This window comes from Mirounga angustirostris, unplaced genomic scaffold (genome assembly GCF_029215605.1).
Source record: "Mirounga angustirostris isolate CCGP_5_RB_7025 unplaced genomic scaffold, mMirAng1.0.hap1 SCAF_17, whole genome shotgun sequence".
In the NCBI taxonomy this organism is placed as follows: Eukaryota; Metazoa; Chordata; class Mammalia; order Carnivora; family Phocidae; genus Mirounga; species Mirounga angustirostris.
The window spans coordinates 57,160,884-57,174,405 of record NW_026991725.1 but is presented as its reverse complement, the minus strand read 5'-3'; the positions used below and the strand labels follow the sequence as shown (position 1 = coordinate 57,174,405).

The 13,522-nt window shown below is 52.6% G+C and overlaps 1 protein-coding gene across 10 annotated transcripts in view; it reads left to right on the top strand.

The window, feature by feature from the left end:
• Positions 1–13,522, top strand: part of MPRIP (myosin phosphatase Rho interacting protein) — a 150,764-nt gene that overhangs the window by 66,543 nt on the left and 70,699 nt on the right. The window contains exon 1 of one of the 10 annotated variants that reach the window (XM_054511012.2): positions 5,101–5,250. The exons of the other annotated variants lie outside the window; for them this stretch is intronic. The gene's annotated coding sequence lies outside the window, so the exon portion shown is untranslated. Of the gene's footprint in view, positions 1–5,100; positions 5,251–13,522 lie in introns of those variants that run through there. 10 annotated transcript variants of the gene reach the window in all.

Below are 13,522 nucleotides of genomic sequence, written 5' to 3'. Positions count from 1 at the left end.
CTGATTTTGGAGACCACGGCCCTATCCTGTATCCCCAGCCCTTCCTCAGTCATCCCTCATTCTCTAAGTTGAACAGCCCTGGCTCCTTCAGTCGGCTCCTGTAGGCCTCCCTCTGTTTGGGATCCTTCTCTCCAGTGCCTGTCTCTCCTGTGAACCAAGTTCTGGGATGTTTCTGGCCTTAAGTCCCGACTTGTGGGAGCCCCGTCCTCAAGCCACCTTCTCTGTGCTCCTTCCTCTGGAGGAAGATGGCCTCCCTGGACTGGGGCTGGGGCTGCCTGGAGAAGCATTTCAGAGCAGCTGAGGGGGAGCAAGGGGGGACTGAGCGGCCTGCTGGGGCTGTGTGTCAGCTGCCAAATCCTATGCCGCCCCCACCCACAAGGGAGGACCTGGGCATTTCTCTGTTGGCACCAGCACTAGCTCCTTTGGCTCCAGGGGGCCTCCAGGTGGCCCTGGGCTTCACGGGGCTGAGGTCAGCTCTGCCCAGCTGCCTGTGTGCCCTTGGGCCGTCTGACCCCTCAGGGCCCTGCTTTGTCACCTGCTGGTTACCTGATGTGTCAGGCCTTCGACTCTGGTAGACATGATCTTTTCGCAGAAGCAAGCTCTTTCTGTTGAGAAGTGACATGACTGTTGAGAAGGACTGTCCCGGCTTCCATCTCCATTGCATCCGAGAGGAGGAAAGCTGAGTTCAAGTCCTTTTCTAGGTTGCCACCCCCCTTTGGCCTCCCTCATTCCTCAGACTCTGCCCCGCCGGTGCTCCTGCTCTGCCCTTCACCCCTGGACTCAACCTCTTCCCTTTCCTGCCACACCCCTGCTCCGGCCAGGTTGTCCTCTCAGCCAGCCCGTAGTGGTCTCCCAGAGACCCCTCCTGCTCCCACAGTCTAAACAGCCTGCTTTCTCTCTGCCTCTGCAGCTCCACTTGCCTTTTTGTCCTGGCTGCCCGAGTCCCATCACTTGCGGCATTAGCCCAGGAGGTTCTGTTTTCTATGGAGGCAGGGAAATAGAAAAAAGGTAGTTGGAATATAAGCAAAGCACAAAAAAAGAAAGAAAGAAAGAAAGAAAAATATAGTTCTTTAGTACCCGTACTAGCCCTGAGTCACTGAGGCCTAAATCCTAACTGTCATCCCTGGCTGCTCTTTTTTCTTAGCCTCAGACTTGAGTCCTTTTGGCTCTGTCTTTTCAACATACCCCAGAGTCAGTCACTCTGCACCCCACATGCCATCAGCATTCCAGTCTGGGCCATCATTTCCTCTGCCTGCCTCACTTGTCTGGGGTCAGAGGATTCTTGTGAACTGTAGCCATGCCGCCTGCCCTGGCACACCTCCAGAGCAGATCATGTCCTCCAGGCCCGGCTGGCTGTGGCCTCCTTGGACCCCCTTTGTTCCAGTCCCACAGCAGGCCGGGCCCCAGCTCATCCCTGCCTCAGGGCCTTAGCATTTACTTTCTCCTTCCCTCCACCTTGCTCAGCCCCGCTGCGTGCCCAGCCCCTGGCATTCCCTAGCCCCCTGCTTGCTTCCCTGTCCTTCTAGTCACTGATTTGACTACCGGAAATGGGGTCATTCTTTGTTTTCTTCTTATTTACCTTTATTGCCACAAGAATAAAGTGAGCTTCCCCAAGGTGGCCCTTTGTCCTTTTCTCACCTTCCCCCAGCACCAACCAAGGACAGAGCCTGGCATAAAGTAGGTGCTCAGTAAAAACCTGTTGTCTATACCTAAACATGTGTAGCAAGTTCTAAGGTGATTACATGGACTTATAGGCAGGGCCTTGAAGACTCCTTTCACTATCAGTAGATGGGATTGTAAGTGTAAAGTAGAACTAGGGTCAGGGGCCTGAGAACTTCGGCAGGGGCCACAGGCCCACAGGCCCAGGTGTGAGTCAGGAGTCCTCTAGGTTGGCTCCCAAAGACTATATGACCTCCCAGGAGAAGAGGCCGAGACAAAGCACATTTGCACAGGCAGGCGGAGAACTGGGAAGGAGGAGGGGGCAGAGGTGCCAGGTGGAAACCAAGAAAGGCAAACTATAAAGGCGGGGTTTAGTGGCTCTGTTGGTGGGGGAAGGAGATTGACTTCAAGGGCCGGAGCTCAGGAAGTAAGCTTGCTGGCTCTGGGGCAAACTAGGCCAATGTGCTAAACCATACTAGTCCTGTTCAAGTCAGAAGGCTCATACCTGTAACAGATGCTCATTTGTACATAGTTTGTACCTTAGGTCACCACACCTTCCAGGAAAATAGTTCTTATGTTGTCCAGGTCCAGCTGTGGTATGAAGTATTGATACCCTATAGGAGAGAAGAGTGGCAGGATTCTGGGGGGAGAGGTAGGAATAGGAAGCTGGAGGGTGGGAGGGTTAAGATCTGTGCGCACTGAGGCCTCTGTTCTGTGCTGGGGAGGACCTCATGCAAGGCCACTGTAAGCTGGGCTAGACTTGGCCAGCTAGAATGATCTCTAGAATGATCACTTCCACACAGGAGCGTGTCAGCCTACATGAGGCATTTCTTTCTGCCTGCCACCCTGTTTCTACTGTTCGTGATGCCGTTCTTCCCAGCATGGGAATCCAAGTTGGCTTGGACGGTTGGTTGGTTCTTTGTGAGTGTGTATGTGTGCGTGTGTGTGTGTTCAGATACATACATAACACAACACTATTCCTAACTATTTGTCATCGTCCAGTTCATGACATCAAGTACATTCACATGGTTGTACAACCATCACCGCCACCACCCATCTCCAGAACTTTTTTATCTTCCGAAACTGAAACTCCATAGCAGTTAAACAATAATGTTTGTCCTTTTCTGTCTGGTGTATTTCACTTAACGTAATGTTTTTCAGTTCATCCATGTTATAGCATGTATCTGAACTTCAGTTCTTTTTACGGCTGAATACTATTCTCTTGTATGTGTATGCCACATTTTGTTTATCTGTTCATGCATCAGTGGACACTTGGGTTGTTTCTGCCTTTTTGCTGTTGTGAATAATGCTAAAATGAGCATGGATGTACAAATATCTGCTCGAACCCCCTGCTTTCAGTTCTTCTGGGTATATATCTAGAAGTGGAATTGCTAGATGATATGGTAGTTCTGTGCTTAATTTTTCAAGGACCTGCCAAACTGTTTCCCTCAGTGGCTATACCATTTTAATCTTCCCACTAGCAGTGCACAGGGTTTCAGTTTCCCCTCATCCTTGCCAACATTTGTCATTTTCTTTCTTTCTTTAATTAAAGCCATCCCAGTAGGTATGAAGTCGTATCTCTTTGTGGTTTTAGTTTGCATTTCCCTAATAACTGATGATGTGTCGAACATTTCTTCATGTGCTTATCGGCTATTTGTTTATCTTCTTTAGAGAAATGTCTATCCAAGTCTTTAGTCCATTTATTGTTTCTTTGCCATTGAGTTTTAGGAGTTCTTTATATATTCTTCACATTAATTCTTTATCAGATCGTGGTTTGCAACTGTTTTCTCCCATTCTGCGGGTTGCCGTTTCACTCTTGTGGTAGTGTTCTTCAACACACAAAAGTTGTGTTTTTTTTTAAGATTTTATTTATTTATTTGACACAGAGAGAGAGCATGAGCAGGGGGAGAGGGAGAGGGAGAGGCAGACACCTAACCGACTGAGCCACCCAGGTGTCCCTCGACACACAAAAGTTTTGAATATTGATGAAGTCTAGCTTATTCTTTCTTTTGTTGCCTGTGCTTTTGGTGTCATAGCCAAGAAATCATTGTCAAATCCAATGTTACAAAGCTGTTGGCCTTGTCTTCTTCTAAGAGTTGTGTATTTTTTGCTCTTACATTTACAAAATTTTGGTCTTTGATTCAGTGTAATTGTCACGTATGGTGTAGTAGGCACTTGGTTCTGGTGGAATCCTGCTGCCGTGCTGATCGGGTGGGTAAGGAAGATAAAGGTATTCTTCCTGTGTCCCCTTGCCCCCAGTCTTAGGAGCAAGGTGAGCCTTGGTCGAGTGGTGATGGCTTCCCAAGGAAAGCCGAGGGCCCTCGACTGCTTGCTGGGAGCCTGTGTGTCTTCGCTGCGCAGCCAGCAGCCAAGCCACTGGGCCAGTCTGGCACAGCAGGTACGAGAAGGAACTTCCTGGCATTGGCAGCAAGTGAAAAAGGTCCTTGTTGTAGTCTTTTCTCCCTTAAAAAAATAAGTTTAGCCAACCCTAACAAGGCCCCACAAAGGCAGGGAGGTTGGCTGACTGACAAAGCCCCGAGTGGGTCATTTGCACAGCCACCCCTGCACATACTGTGCTGGGCTAAGCAACCCCTCTCCTCTTCTGCCGCTCCCAGGCTACAGCTCCAGTGTAGCTCCCGGTGCTGCTTGGGATTAGCAAATGCTCCCTCATTTGTGGGCCCCTTTCTGCTGAAACCATGGAAGCCCTGAATGCCTCCGAAAGCTCACCCCGCCCCTGGATGGGGCCAGAGCCGAATCTTGAAAAGGGGACTCCGAGGTAATAACTGCTCAGCCATGCCCTCTGTGCGGACGCATGTCAGAGCCTGGTAGGTTGAATGTTAGCTCTGCGGGGCTGGTTGGCGCTAGCCGCTGCGGTAGAGGTCATGTGTTGAGGTAGGTTAGGATTTGGAAAGCTGGGCTCTAGTCCTTGTGCCTGTCTGGGCCTTGGCTTCCACGTCTGAAATGCGGGGCAGGGGACTGGCCTCAAGCACCTTCCAGGCCTGGGTTGGAGGCAGCAGGCTGTGCGTGTTCTTCCTGCAGGAGCCTGAGTAGAGCCACACAGGTCTCTCGAAGGGCCTCCCCTGTCGGCCACCACATCTTGATTATTTCTGTACCTGTGCAGTGTTGTGTTTTGTTTGTAAGCGTACAAGTAATTGCCTTTTACAGTAGTTGCAGGATTGTCCAGGCATCACCACAGTCTAATTTAGAACATTCCCCTTCCTCCACCCCAGCCAAAGGAACCCTGTACCCCTTATGTATCACCCCTAATCAACCCCCCCCCAACCACTAATCTACTTTCTGTCTCTATCCAATGACTTGTTCTGGCCATTTCCTGTGAATGGAATTATATAGTATGGCCACACCCACCTCTTGCCTTTCAACTTCATCATCTGCCAGTTGCAACAGTCCTGGCCCCAGGGGTGGTACTTAGAACCATGGGCCCCTGAAGGTCAGGTTCCCTTTCTGGGCCCTGCATCTCCTTCAGACCAGCTCCTGCCCCTCATGCACCTCAGACCGTGGAGGATTTGTTCCTGTCTCACCTTTGCATGAAGAGTGTCCTGCTGTCCACTTAACAAACGGGATTTCGCAAGGGTGGGTATTCCTACTTTATAAAGGAAACATTTATACTATTTATTATGTTATATATGTTATAAAATTTTTATAAATAAAGCATAATATTTATACAGTGAATTTGCAGTATAAACAGAGGGGTTGGTTCGTTTCATATATCATTCAAAAATATGTGCTAAGGCTCATTATGAAGAGTGCCAGCATATAGGCATATAGAGGAAAATCGGATTCATTTCATCGAGGACCTCACCGTCTAGCATGGAGAACAGATGGGCAGGCCCGTAAGTGGGCTCAGGGCTCCATGCAGGGCTCTTCCCTTCAGAGAGGACAGGGTGACCATCCAGGAAGTAAAGGATGTGAGGCAGACATTCTGGCAGGAGATGGCTCTTAAGGAAGCCAGCCTGTTTATCGGTGGGTCACCTGGGCCTGTGAGGAAGGGGCTCTTGAGAGCCTCAAACACAGGGCAGAGAGCTTGGGCTTGAGACCGTGGGAGCCGCTATGGCACGGCCATGTTTCTGCTCATGAACGGTTCTGGGGCCAGTACTGGCCACCACAGGGAGGCCGGCCTAGCCCTAGGTTCTAACTGTTGAACAGTGCTGAGGAACTGCGTGCCGTGCCTGGGAGAAGAGAATCCACAGACCTGCCCACTGTGTGCCGGATGCTCCTGCCATGCCTCCCTGAGAACACTCCCAGGTTTGAGGCTCCCATTTCCAACTCGGTCTGGATCAGTGGGCAGTGGGATGACGGTAAGTTGGGCAGTAGGAGAGAAGTGGAAGCAACACTCAGACGTGGGCCTGCCTGTGCCTGGGAGCTTATGGGGAGGAAGGCTGGGCCCCAGCGCAGGTGAAGTGTCTGGTGCTCCGAAGAAGGGCAGACACCCCACTCCCACCGGCCCCGTTTCAGTGTGGTGGGAAACCAGACCCTGATCTCCCCCAGGGCCTTGAGATAGGGACCGGGAGGCACAGAGAATAAACGTGACCTGCTCTGCTGCACGTGGGTAAACCCCTCAGTTGGGCCTGTCATTTTCAAGAGCCTACTGGTAGTCCTCTTGGGCCAGCTGCTGGCCTCCAGTGTAGGCATGGAGGCGTGGCTTTTCCTCCGCTCTCAGGGAGAGGATGACCCATGATGCCTCAACTCTCTCCAGTCCAGCCAGGCCAACTTGCTTCCTTCACCCTGCTGGCCTCTTCTCTGTCTGCAGGTAGGAGACACATGTGCCTAATGCCTTCCTCCCTTTTCCTTGTGGCAAGCATTCAGAGAAAATGTATTGAATAAATTGTCTTCTTACCACCACCCACTTGCTTGGTGGGGAGTGTGTGAGTGTGAGTGTGTGTGTGTGTGCGTGCACGCGCACACTGACAAACAGCAGGGGAAGCAGCCTGGGTTGTGTGCCAACCCTGAGCCCTCACTTTACGTGAACAGTATCCTCTCTAGTCTCATGGCAACTCTGTGAGGTGAGGGATTTCTTTTATTGTGGTAAAATATACATAACCAAAAAACTACTGTATTAACCACTTTAAAGTGTACAATTCAGTGGCATTTAGGACATTTGTAATGTTGTGCAATCATCACCACTGTCTAGTTCCAGAACTTTCTCATCATTCCAAATGGAGATCTCATACCCATTAAGCAGTCACTCCTCATTCCGCACTTCCCCACTCGTCCCCTAGCAACCATTAATCTGCTTTCTGTATCTGTGAATTTGCCATTCTGGATATTTCATCAAAACTGAATCATACAATGTTTGTCCTTTTGTCTCTGGCTTCTTTCACTTAGTGTAATGTTTTCATCTACGTTGAAAGTGTGTGTCAGTGTTTCATTCTTATGGCTGAATACCATTCTGTTTTATGGCTAGACCATTTTGTTTATCCATGCGTCCATTTTTTTAAAAGATTTATTTATTTTAGGGAGAGAGCGCGAGGGGGTGGGCAGAGGGAGAAAGAGAAAGAATCTCAAGCAGAGTCCCCGCTGAGTGATGGAGCCCAACGCCAGGCTCTGTCCCATGACCCTGAGATCACGACCTGAGCCAAAACCAAGAGTTGGGCTCTCAACCGACTGAGCGCCATCCATGCATCCATTGATGGACATTTAGGCTGTTTCTACCTTTTGGCCATTTTGAATAGTGCTGCTATGAACATTTGTGTACAAGTTTTGTTCAAACACCTCTTTTCAGTTCTTTGGGGTGTAAACCTAGGAGCAGAATTGCTGAGTCATATGGTAACTCCATGTTTAACTTTTTGAGGAGCCTCCAGACTGTTGTCCAGAGCAGCTGCTCCATTTTGCATTTGAAGTAAAGGATATTGTTCCTCCCATTTTACTCTTGTGGAAGCTGAAGCTTAAACTTTGCAGCTTGCCCAAGGTGACTTACATGGTGATTGGCAGAGCTAGGATTCTGTTCCGAGGGTGGTGCTCTTCTTGGCTCATGGGCTCTGGAAACATAAAGCCCAGAGGCTACATTAGATCTTTGAGCCTTTGTGGGGAAGAAGGGGCTGGGAGCGCAGTCATGTTTGGCTCCCCCGCCCTGGGGTGATGGGTCCACAGGTGACAGGTTCTCCACACTGTAGCCCCCAGCATGGCTGGCCCAGCCTCCTCCTGCGGCCAGAGCTGCAGCAGTTAGGGTTCGTGTTGGGAGTCCTAAAGGGCAGGAAGGGGTGCGGATTCACCGCTTCGTCCAGATGAGGCCATGTGAGATCACAGACACAGACCTGTGCGGCTAGCGGCTCTGGTGTAGGGGATGGGTGTGAAACTGCCCAGTAAACCACGAGGACTGTAGGATCCAAGGGAGGCTGACCACACGCCTGGGCAGGGGACTTTGCGGGCTTTGTGCCATGCAAGGAATGAGAGGAAAGAAGTTCTGCCTGGCGGGCACCTATGGCAGCTCCTCGTCCATCCCCCGTTGCCCTGAGGCTCCCGCTGAGGTTGGGGGAAGGCTTCTCTGAGCCGCCAGAGGGGCCAGCAGGGGCTTTTGCGGACTCCGATTCTGAGTGATTTCGTGGGTATGTCTCAAGACTTCCTTTTCCATGGGTCTTTCCAAGTTTTCTCTGAGAACTTGGACTTTGAGGATATCTGTCTAAAGAGAGCTGCTCACTGGGGAGTACTGTGGCCTTGGAGGGCAGAGAATCAGGTGGCCTGTTCTACACCTGGATGGCATTTGGTGTCCACCTCTTGAGAGAGGGACTCATGATTCGTTAGACTCGGGACTCTGTGAGCTGTTTGGTAGTAGCAGGAAGAGCCAGAGACAGTCTCTGTGATCGTGACCAGCACATGTTCCTGTCAGGGCATGGGGTTCCAGGGATGCCTGAGATGGGGTGCAGTACTCACCCAGCAAAGCTCCCCAAGGGTCACCTTCCTGCCATAGGAAATTCCGGTCTAACCTCCCTAATCCCCAAGAAAGGATGTATGTGGTCTCTCCCTGGGCCTGGCTCAGGTGGCCTAACCAAGCCTCCAGCGTGGCTTCCCGGCAGGCCTCTGTACGGGAGCTTATGGGAGCCGTTATCCTCCCCTTTGGGGAGGGCAGGGGGGATCGTGTTCCTGCCTAGGCCGTGTCTGATCCTGCCCACCGACAGGTTCTGCAGTAACCCTGGGCCACACTTGACCTGGGTGACCCCGCTGGGTTACAGGTCCCTTTCCCACCCTGAGCCCCACTTGCAAGGCCGTCAGAGTGCCTTCCTCCTGAGGCTGTCGTCAGGGTGAACCTCTAAGTACTTCTCCAGAGCCCTGCCTGACCGTAGAAGACGATTAGGATTATTCTTGCTGCAATGGCTCCTACTGTGAGGGAGAGTCTTCTTGTCCTACCTGGAGCATACTCACCCCTACTTCTGGCCGTGTGCAGAGTGCTGGCTGACTGCTGACACCAAGTGGCACTGCTTCTCCTCCTCCTCAAGTGGGTCGTGGGGAGTGTGACGGAGCAATAATATGGAACACAGGACATGTAGTAAAAGTATTCCCCAATTTTTCATTCTGTGTGTGTGTGTGCCCATACACCTGGCCTTCCCAGTGTGGAATGCGTGGTTCTCTGTCAGTCGTGGACAGATAGGTTTGAAATACAGGAACTGTTGCAGGACCTGCAGTGCACTGGGTTGGCCTTCACGTTGAAAGGCACTTTTGACCTTGAGATTTTGTGAGCACCTCTTTGCGCTGGGGAAAGTCTTTGTTTCTGTGGGTCTCTGTTTTCCCATCCGAATGGAGAAGTGGGGCATAAAATGGAGTATTTCCATTCTAGCCCAGTCTTGCCTGGCCTCTGGCTGTGTAGGCACAGCTGCCAGGAGGAAAGGGCCCCCACCGATAGCTTGAAATGGCCCCTCTTTGTCTTCCTGTCCTACTTTCCTCTTCTTTCTCTGTGGCTCGTACATGCTTACCTTCCCCAACTTCCAGGATCCAACAAGAAGTGGAGGCTACCTGTTTTCCCTAAAGTGCACCTGCTTGGGCCAGGGATGGGGCTGGAGGTTGTCCAGGTGGTAAGGCTGCTGTGGGAGGATCTTCCGAAGCAAACCTCTGACAGGTGGCCATCTACAGTGGGCAAAGGCTCCCTTGGCCTTTTGTGGGCCAGTGGGCAGATGACAGGAGATGGCTGCGTTCTCAGCAGGATGTGGTGACATCCCTGGAGAGAGACCCTTGTCTTAGTCCTCCTGCTGGGTCACTTCATGCTTACATGGTCTTTGGCCTTGGGATTCATTCACACCAATGCAGCTCTACCATCTGAGCGGGTGTAGTGTGGAGACCAGAAGAGGACTGGAAACCCCCAGATGGCTAGAGGGCCATCTGGTGACATTGCTGGCTGAGGACTTAACCCATAACTTGGCAACATAACAGAGTTGGGTGGCCTGCAGACAGCCATCCCTTTTTTGGAATCGAGCAAAACTAGGTGCCACTCAGCCTCATCGGAGGCCTGGATTCCTAACTCTGGAGGTGCAGAATGAGAACAGGGAGCTTGTCAGATGGAGCTGGCCTCCCTACTGACGGTATTGGGGTGAGGGGTTCCCTCTGGCTGGATTTGGATTGCAGCCTAGATATCTGCCCTTGCTCTCCAAGCACAGGGTCTGGCCTAGTCAGGAGATGGGTTGTCAAAGATCTCTTCTCTCTTCCGTGCTGAGAATGCAGATGGGTATGGCCTGCTCCTGCCTTGAGGTGGGGAGGGCCACACCTGGGCCCTTGGTTGAATCTGCCCGAGCTCTGGGTGCAGGAGCTGTGGCTGAGTGCTGACTAGTCAAGGGGCGAGTGGGGGTGGCGTGGTGGTGTATGCAGCCTCAGAGGGGTGTGGGAGTAGTCATGAGAGGATGCATTGGCCGGGGCCTGGCCTGCAGTGCCCACCTAGCACAGTGAGCTGCTTGGCGGCAAGTGACGCTGGCACTGGTGGGGCCTCTTCCCGCACGTGGCACTATTGAGGCTCAGGAGGAACTATTTGCACAGTGCTTGCCAAATGCCAACCTGGGTCAGCTTTCCTGTTCTCCCTTCTCTTCTGCCCGCCGTCAGCTCTGCTCCCTTTTCCCCATATGTAACAGGATTAGCTAATGCCCTCCTCGTGAGTAATGTTTAAGGAGGCATGAAAGAGGGTGACACACAGGTAGTAAATAAATGGTCATTTCATGCAGCTGTAGCTTGTTATGTCTTTGCCTTTTTGAAAGCTCTTCTGGAAGGAGGTAGGGACCTCATTTTGCACACATAAAAAACTGAGGTCCAGAGAGGTTGTCGGAAGTCTTAGGGCATGGTTGGTGACTAGGTCCCGTGACCGCGTTCAGCTGCAGGGTTAGCTGGGAAATCTCGTCAGTAGCTGGTGGCCATGTGTCCAGCAAACACAGTTACTGTGCCTGAGGGAATGGTGAGCAGTTTCTTGACCCCGAACCCTGGAACAGTAGTTTCTAAAGACGAGCACATGCCTTCAGATGGCCCACTGGAGAGTATAGTGAGAAGAAAGTATTACAGTCTCTGTTGGTGCGTTTTATTGTCCCCGTTTAGCTTTCCTGTGTGTGTGTTATAATTTATAAGGCATTGGCACAGTGGCACAGTAGATAACTTACCGTGTCCACGCATCCATGTGTCACAGGTGGGCATACACTGGCAACTGTGACCCATGAGTCCAAGCATGGGGGGGGAGGGGGCGTGTCAAGGACAAAGGAGGAAAAGTCACCTTGGAAAAGCTCCTCTGCTGTCCCCTCTCCCCTCTCAGCTCTATGATCCTGCTCATGGCCCTAATCCTCACAGTGGTCCACAGCATCAGTGTCCTTGTTTCGTGTACCAGAGGACCCACCCCAGAGAACCCATGAGCCTTGTCAGTACCAACAGGGAGCGTGTGCTACTGCGTGGGGGAGGCTGAGCTGAGAGAGCAGAGGTCACCACCCTTAGTTCGCCCAAAGAGGGTTCAGATGGGGCAGTGGCATGACATCAGAGAAGACCTGGGATTAGAAATTCTGAAGAGTAGAGGGGCTGGAACTGGAACAAGGCGGGGTGGGGAAGCCTAGAAGGATCCTGCGGGCCCTGCCCTGGGTTGGAGGGGTGCGCTCTTGAAACTGCAGCGCTCATCTGGGGAGGGGGACTCACCCCTACATGCTTATGGGTCTCCCCAGCCAGAAGACCAGTGGGCGGTCCCAGGCCGCCTCCCTTGCTCACTGCTCCTGAAGAACCCCCCTTGGTTGGTTGCAGGATAACCCACCAAGCCCTCTTTCCCAGCTCAAGGACTCTCCAGGAGGGCCCAGGAGAGATACTACAAGGCTACTGAACTAAGGAAGAGCACTAGTCTTAGTATGCTTGTGGCCCACTGTCAGAAGTGGGACTCTGGCCCCTCCTCTGGTCCCCACCTGAAGTCACAGGCCTCCCCGTGAGCTCACAGCTGGCTCTCCTGCCCTGCCACCTCCATTCTGAGCTGAGCCCAGAGAGTCCATAAGGAAAGGCTTCTCGGAGCTGGGAACCTTACTTCTTCCCCCTCCGGTGGACCAGAGAGCCGGCAGCCGTACTGGGTGAGGGCTCTGGAACGCAGCGCTCCTCTGGTCCGGCTTCTGTAGCTGGGCACCAGCGGATGAGGAGGGAGCTGGCAGTGCGTCAGAAATGCTGGTGGGTTGGCCTGGAAAGTACCAGGAAGCTCCTATGCGCTCGAGCTGGAGGGGGTCCAGGAGCTTCCTGCTTCCTCTCGTTTGACAGATGAAGAAGGGTTTCCAGTAGCGGTATAGTTGGTCTGAGCTTGGCATCCACACCGGACCCAGCATCCTGACCTTCAGACCAGGCCTCTTCCCCATGCCTGGCAACAGGGAGCTTGCAGCTGGTCAGGGGTAGGACCTACCCTCAGAGCTTTAGGAGGGAGGCACCTGATAAAGCAACCCCCAGCTGGCCACCATTCGCTTTTTCTCCCCCTGCTGTTTCGTCAGGAACCCAACTAAGGAAGCGCCAAGTCCTGGGGGGGGGGGGTGCTCAGTATGGAAGCTGGCAGCTGCCCCGAAAGTGGGGGCAGCCTCCTCACCTCGTGCCCCACACCACCGGGGGTCCTGGCCAAGGCTTTCCTCCCTGTGAGAGCCACCAGAAAGGGGCATTAAGGTAGTGCCTTGCCTGACTCCAGGCCAGGAGCTCTTTGCCCTTGGTGTGGTGACGGCCATGGAGCCTCATTTCCCGCCCAAAAGTGCTTCCTGTTTGGGGGGAGGGTGAAAGGCCAGAGGATGCAGGGCTAACAGATCATCTTTAGGAAGGTCCTCCTTGCTGACCCTCACCCCAGTAGGAATCTCTTAATGCCTTCTTTGCTTGTTCTTGGGGCTCTTTTCCTCATTTCAGTGTCTAACAGTGTCAGAAAAGGAAAAAAGCTATTATTTGTTGTTCCGGCGCTGGCCAGCAGCCTCACGGGCAGTCCTGGAAGGTGGCGGGGGGTCACCTGCCCTGAGCGGGCTTGGCCTACCTTTAAAGCATTGATGATATATGTGTGGCTCCTGCCTGCCAGCCCCACAGCCTGCCTTCCAGGATGCGGCTTCTCTCCGGCTCCCTCCTTGCCTCTAAAAATAACCTTGCTATTTTGGAACCATCTCCTCTGGAGCTTTTTCTCACTGCTCTCTTGGATCAGTAACCCCTGTGAGACCAGACTCTTGGCTGCCTCTGTCCTCCCAGCTGTCCTTACGGAGCTGTCCCCTTCCTGTCTCTCTCCCTTCCCCCGGTACCAGCTGGGATCTTGTTCTCCAGCTAGGAAGGAATGTCCAGCTGGGTGTCCTCTGAGAAGAGCAGGCCTGTCACCTCTCCTCCCTGGGATGGGTAGGGAGGAAGTGGGGCCATGAGGGTGGGGGCGAGGCAGAGCCACCACCCTTTGCCTCTGTTGTAATTGGGG